The sequence below is a fragment of the Pinus tabuliformis genome, chromosome 6, assembly GCF_031772625.1.
Source record: "Pinus tabuliformis cultivar Carrire ecotype Pingquan chromosome 6, CPIR1, whole genome shotgun sequence".
Classification (NCBI taxonomy): Eukaryota; Viridiplantae; Streptophyta; class Pinopsida; order Pinales; family Pinaceae; genus Pinus; species Pinus tabuliformis.
Window position 1 is genome coordinate 1077311955 of NC_142292.1, and position 7823 is coordinate 1077319777.

Sequence of the window (7823 nt, forward strand, 5' to 3'; positions counted from 1 at the left end):
TGATGACTCCTCAAAAGTTGCATTCAGAAAACAATTTACAATAAGTATTGACAGAGGTTTCTATTGGTGTCCATACCCACTTCAAGCCCGATAAATCTTAATAGGCACAGATTTCATTTAAGATGTATGTAGACATCTAGATTTCTACTTGCTGACCTTTGGGTGGCTGCCGAGGTTTTGTTACATGTTCCTTCAGCCTATGAGCCAACATGTCAGACCAGTTGCATGCTTTTCCTTCACAGACCAATAGGTCCAACGCGATCACCAAACTTTGTGCTAAGGTATATGTGCTCTCTTGGCCATACAAGCAACATGAAAAGATGACCAAGTACTGATATGCCTCCCGCAGTATCTTCGTCTTGTAAATCTGGTTGGGTGTCATCCTGAATTTGGCTGGCTCCTTCACCCAGTTCTTCAAGGTATCCCTGGAGTTGGCATTATTGCTGGGTATGCTCAAGGGTGTCTCCATGGTGATCACTAAATTGGGCAAGTGGTACATCTGCTGATAATCTTGTCCCCTGAAGGTAGAAATCTATGTCTCGCTGACACTACTCAATGTCATTGTCTCGAGATCAGTGTGCGAGATGATCCAATGTATCATATCTGCGTGTGGGAACATGAGATACCTGTATGAAATCTGATACAAGCCAGACTTGTGAACATTCACATAGACTTTTTGGTCTTCGATTTCTTCCAAAATGTGCCTGAGAATGCATAGTTGACCTATTGCCATTTCAGCTTGATGTATTTGTCTACGATCAGCTTGATGTCTTCATAAATTAGAAAACTCGTAGACACTTGCTTAACTATTTCTCCAATTGTGCTTCCGTCGGTGTCCTTTGATCCTGCTCTCATGGAGGCCATTGATCTTGAACTGCTGAGAGACAGATGAACACTTTCTATATATGGAGACATGGTGACATGCATGGCAAGAAATGTGTCAGTTAAAACCAAATAAAACTTGAGGAATGAAATCCAACATACCCAGGGAACTGCTGGAAAGGATTGCACAATTTTCACTGGGAGGCCAGGAGACTGATTGCAAGAACTATGAAAAAGGTAGTTTGAGCTGTCAGGAGCTGGTTGAATATTGGAATTGCATAATGTGCAATCGAGACTAGCCTGCTAGGTGCTGAGATTACGCAATGCACACTTTCAGCTGGCATGTTATGCAGGCCTAGGGACTTCATTGCGCAAGTTTATGTGCCAACATTCACTGCCTCTCAGAGATGAGAAAAGCATGAATGGAGGGCACTGATTAGCCAGATTTGTACATTTTCTTGGAGGAAGGCAAAGCCTTCCTTCTCAAAATTGCACAATGTTGTCTGGGCAAGGTAGAGTCTGGGACAAGGTTGCCTAGACTTGTCGACGGGCAACTGAAAGCATATGAAGAAGTGAATGTATGGAGATACTAAGTGTTAGAAGGAGTGAATGATCATGCATGAAAACAAAGAATGCAAGATTCAAAAAATGGAACAACATGCATCTGTGTGAAACGAGTCACTGAATCGACAACCATTCATGCAAAACAATGTCATGCATGCGATAGTAGTGAGATGTAAACAAAAATTGAAATGGTGCTTGTACATGCTAACATGCATGCAAATGACAGAAAGCATTGACTGAAATCAAGTAGACAACACTCACACAAGCCAAAACACAAAAAGGATAGAAATGCTGCAAAAGACAAGTAAAGCGGACTTACCCGGAAATAACTAAGCTTGATGTGCCGAAGACTCCTGGATGTGTTGTGGGATGTTAGAGCTCAAAGATCAATGTGAGGAATGAGCTCTGAAGCATCAAATAAATAATTTTTAGGCTTATGACATGCATGCCACAAATCTAGGAAAAAGCGACACTTGGAGGAAAGTTTCTAAAATGATCTTTGCCTGTAACCTCTAGCTGCTAAAAATAGATCCCTAAAATCGAGGGATGCCTTTTGCATGTAGCTTTTTCTATTTTGTGAAAAGGAAGCCCATGCAAGCAAATTAGTTTTTCTCAGTCCCAGAGGGAACCGGTAAACCTAAAGGCACATGTTAGGAACCTACTTCATTGAGAGAGATTTGCGCAATTTCTTGGAGGAGATAGGTTGGCTATCAAGAGGGATTGTGCAATTTCTGGGAGGAGCAGCTAACTACTACCCAGAATTACACAATTTCTGGGCTGAGCTGCTGTGCTAGGCCAGATTGCGCAATTTTCTTGAGGAAGGTTGTTTGACAAGATTGAGATATTTTTGGGCCCAGTAGGCTACTAGTCATATTTGTGTAATTTATGGAGGGAAGGTTGGTTCCCCTCTAGAATTGCACAATTTTTTAAGGGAGTTGGTCAGCTAGCAGCTAGCCCAAGTCTGGAGTGATAGCCTGTGAGGGGAGTGAAGAAAAAAATCAGGCACAGGATGGAAAGCTGCTGAAAAACTAATGAAGCTTATGTACTTGACAATGCAACACATGCTACTAAGGATGGTTGGTAGGGAGGCTCCAAAATGAATCTAAGGCAAAATTTTGGAGGGTGGTTGTAGCTACTACAATAGTCACGAAGCTTCTCATCCTCTTTTTGTAAATTTCCTTCATCGTGGGTATACAAGCAAACAAAGTGATGCCACCGCGGGTCAAGTATAATACAACAAGCGACCATCGTGGCTTTTAACCTCATAAGAGCAATGAGTCTTAATCTAGGGTTTGAGAGTTATTTCCTTAAGGGGAAGCTCAAGGAATTTTCTAATCAATGTCTTAGGAAGGATCTAAGTTGCATATATGGATGAGTACACTACATAATCGTCATGTTTCAGGCATTTCGGTGTATGTCACAGGGAAGTGCAGGAGGTGTGACAAAACATTGTGTAACGGATGCCCCCAAATCATGAAGGTAGAATGGGGAGTGATGACTGAGATGCTTTATGAGCTTTCGCAAGGACGAGGACAAACATTGTTAGGAGACCTGCAAATCAAGGACGCACATACAGATACATATATGATATCAAAACATGAATCCACGATATGGACACAACCATCTAGATGATAAGGACTATTTGACAGGATCCATAGTATGGGCACAACCATCCAAATGAAAGGGATCATCTATAAATCTAAGATCCAAGGTATGGACGTAGCCATCCAATATAGAAGGATCATCATAAATGTAAAATCCGACAGTATGGTAACAACCCTTCGTGTAGTAGAAACATGTGTACAATGATGAAGACCACATAACTCCATGCAACCTCAGTCATATCAGATAAGACTCAGGGTCTTGCACTCCATCCCAACCCGACCAACGTACGAATTCTAACATGCAAATGAATGTGTCAAAGTCAAACATTCTAGAAAAGTTCCTGATTACCAGCCAATGATGTGGACCAATAATGACAAAGGTTCTCAAGGTACGATAGTACAAATCGTGAATGTGAAAATGAAACTGAAGTCAAACACTCGTGGAATCATCTGATCGAAGGCCAATGATGAAAACTTGTCGTCGGATGGGAAGAAATTTCCATTAAGTCATGCAAGCTCTAAGGTACCGAGAGGGAGTCTCTAAATCATCTTCCTAGAAAATGAGCTGAAGTCGACAAGAAGTGACACGTCGAAGGAGGGAAATTATGAATCCTCCATCATCAAAACGAAACAAGGAATACAATGGAATGAAATGAATAAGAGCCAAGACTGTAACAATGTGTCATACAATGTATAGGTAGATAACTGCAGATAAAACTTCTCTTGAATATTGGCAACACAACTCTTGAGTGTGGCAGCATTTGACTCAACATAGGACTAAAGGTCATGATGACAAAATGGAATAGTCAAATGAGAGGCCAAAATGGATCACCCAAACCTGGGAGGACAAGTGACTGAGTGAGGATGTCCCAAACCCGACACAGAAGCAAAAGAGTGTCATGTTCAAGAGCGACATGCTACCTATACAAAGTATGTTTCATTTTCATTTTTCCCTCCTATTTCTAGTGAGTACCCCAGTTATTTTTATCACAAGCTTAAAGGGGATAGCATATGCTTTTCAAGTAAGTTCATTCTTCAAATGAATCCATCATAGTAGGTTTTACAAGTCCTAGGAAGGATAAACTCGACCTCATCAAGGTGACGAGTATTTCGTCGTAAAATTTTAACGAGTTCGACGTAATAATATCACGGTATATTTTTCACATTTAGAGAGTTTGAAAAAGAGACGAAAAATAAAAATCCATCATGTCCCTTTTCGTAATTTGTCCCTCGAACCTGAAAACGCAGAAAACAATATTTGATAGAACCTCTTAACCATGTCGACCAAGGTGTACCTTTTTCGTAAATAGTCAATCTTAGCCCTAAAAAGGGGTAAATGTATATTGAGATGATGTCAATTCATTTAATTTAATGAGTTTGAAATGACAAGTCCTCGGCGATCTTTTCATGTTTTGAGAGTCAGAAAAGAGCTTAAAGATGACTCTAGGGGGGTTCCTTTTTCGTTTATTTTTAATGAGTCTAGAGAAGAGATAAAACAAAAGCTCATTTGAATTAGTCAATAATAAACACATGTTCACCGAAATGTACCTGTAACTACATAAGGAAATTCAAGCATCACTAATATTGAGAAATAATAATATAATATTAATAAAATATTTGGAGAAAATGAACTCAAAAGTTATAAATAGGCCATAAGTAAAAATTATTTTACCATTTCACCAAAGTAAGTTTTGAGAGTGTATTTGTGCCCTATTTTTCTTGATTTTGAAATGAACAGTGTGGGAGATCTAGTGCATCATTCCTCAAACTGTCTTTAGCAGGTAAGAGCTCTGTTTGTACTCTTGCAGTTCATTGTATTTTAGGCTTTTTCATTCAAGTTTTTCTTTTCAGTAGGAGGAATTTCATTTTTAAATTGCATAGGCGATCATCACAAGTTTGCTCATCGGAACCATGTTGATCACTCTCAAGCCTAAAGGTGCCCACAATGACATCGTTATGTTGATAAAAATAATCGCAATCATACCGAGGTGGATTTTTTTGAAGGAAAAACCCTCTTTAAAGCAAAAATTCTCAGTTTTGATCCATGAAAATGTTTATAACTTATGTTTAATGAAGTTTTGCAATAGATCATGGTTCTAGGATGGAAATAAAGAGGCCATGAGGCCGAAGACCACCAGGCAACCCATAATCCATAATGTATCAATGATTTGAGAAATTGTGGGTTGCTGAAGTTCTTCAAGACTATAAGATTGAGAGATTGGATGGAATCAGTGCCCTACTTGAGCAGTCTTTGGGACGTAGATTGAGAAATCTTCATAATCAAAGGCCAGGAGCTGGAAATGGAAGAATCTGGCATTTACTTTATCACAAGATTGTCTCGAAGATGAGAGAGAGTCCAACTCTTTGGATCTTGTCCAAGTGGTGAGAGTACCAATACTCTAATAATGAGACATTGCCCAGGTGCTAAAATGATGAGGGGTGGGAAGGTGAAGATAGAAACTATCGATAACCTTCCCTTGAGAATGATACTATACACCATAGCTCATGTATCTGGGATGTAAGCCCTACATGAGAGTTCGAAATTGCAATTCCAGTATGCAGTGGAATGTCTGACTCCAACCATATTCAACTAGTGTGGAGGGTTACTAGTGAATATGAAGAGACAATTAGCCAAGGGTAAGCAAGGGGACCTGAAAAAATTTGGTTTCAGTTTGATACTAGTGACTTTCTTCTTAGAGTAGGTCTCCTTGTTTTGGTATCAGTGGGCAGAGGTACGAGATCGTACCCCCTAGGACCCTAGGCTAGTGAGGTGGAGTGAACTCATGCCCCGAGGAGGAGGGGGTCAACAGATGCATTACCCTCCATAGTTTTTCACTTGGTTGCAACGCCAATTACTTGTTGTGGATGATTATGATTATGCAAGAATAGATTTTAGATGGGATCCAAATCTACCTCTGCCACCAAGAGAATAGTTGACTGATGTAGGTAAAACTTGTTTTTGAATTTTTTCAAGTTTTATGAATTTTTTGTAAAAGTGTAATTGAGATTTAGCTTGTGATAAATGCACAGATGTTGGACTGGAAAGACTACCTGACATGTTCCCAATAACATGACGAGCAACCCATCAGATAGTAGGTGTTGATTATGAGGAAGGGGTGGACCCCTTGATCGAGATGGAGTGCAACTTGGACGTGATTACCCAGGGGATACCAAAGTATGCCACCATAGATGAGGTGCCACTACGATGACACAGGCATACCATAGGAGTGTTAGCAAGACTGCGTCAGATATTATGCTGAGTAATCATAGTACTCTCATGCTACCACGAGGATCATACGAACTGATAGCCTTTCTAGTTGCTTTTACACATTTTGTAGGCTTTGAAAGCCAAGTGTCTTGGAACACTATTTTTAAGATTTTGATGTAAACACTTTGACATACGTGATATATATATATATATATATATATATATATATATATATATATATATATATATATATATATATATATATATATATATATATATATATATATATACACATATACATATACATGTTTTATTTTCTAATTATGTGTTCATGTATCATGATGATGAGATTGGTTTTATAAATTATGAAATGTCTGTCAAGGACATAGTTTTCTAATGCATATGATAATGTATTCAAATTTTGTGGAATATGTTGATATCTGATAAAATCAAAATTTCTTTCGAGTAATCGAACATGTAGATACATACGCAATATTTGTGGACTTCTTACCGAATAATGATTGTTTAACTATAAGACAACGAGTTGTGAATCTAACTTGACAACTAAATCTCTAATGCCAAGAGCAACTGCTTCTGACAATAGTTCAATGATTGCACTATATTCAGAAATATTGTTAGTTGTTCGACCGAGGAAGATACCTTGTAATTCAATCAACTCGCCATCAGGGGAAAGAGTGCCCAAGCAGCAAAAGATAAATTCTACATGCTACGATAAGCACCATTAGCAGAACTTACATAATGACTTGACAACATTTGAAAATTGAGTGGAACACAAGGTAAGTAGAAAAATACATGTTTACAAAGCAAACAAACACACCAAAAATCAAAAAGCGCACACCAATAATTCACACACTAATGTACAAAAAGTAATTACATGAATGTCACGAATAATACTTTTTGAAATACAACCCATTTCAGGGTTGTGACAATGCATTTCCTTCGTAATCAACTAGATCATATGCGCCTTTTTGCAAGACACGTTTGACAATATATGGCCCATGCCACATAGGTTCAAACTTTCCAACACCTAATTGATCGTTAGCCTGATCATAAAGGAGGACCAGGTCGCCTTCAGAAAAAGTGTGAGGAGAAACAGTTTAATCAAAATGATCTTTGACAAGTTTATTTTGGGCTTCGATTCACATTGCAACAATGCAACGAGTTTTGTTAAGCCTCTCAAGGTAGAGTAACTGCTCCTCTTCAGGCGAGTTATTAGGAAGAAGGTCGACAACTAATTTGAGCAAAGGAATTTCGCATTCAATCGGGATAATTGCCTCTAAACCATAAACCAACTGGAATGGAGTAAATCTAGTGGCCGTCTTAGAGGATGTTATGTAATCCCAAAGAGCTAAGAATAGCATCATATGCTAGTCCTTTTTGTGCCTCCTAATGGTGCATTAAAGCATAGTAATCAAAACTTTATTAATTTCTTCGTTATTTATTGTAGGTAAATACTTCCTTTCTTCGTTAAGTAAGGGTTTCATAGGGGAACCATAGCCCCTAAGGTCCTTATCTTTACTAGGCCACTTGGCCATTGGACTGTGGATAATAAGCAGTTGAGCTATCATGATGAAGGCCCAACAGAGCAATCAACTCCGCCATCA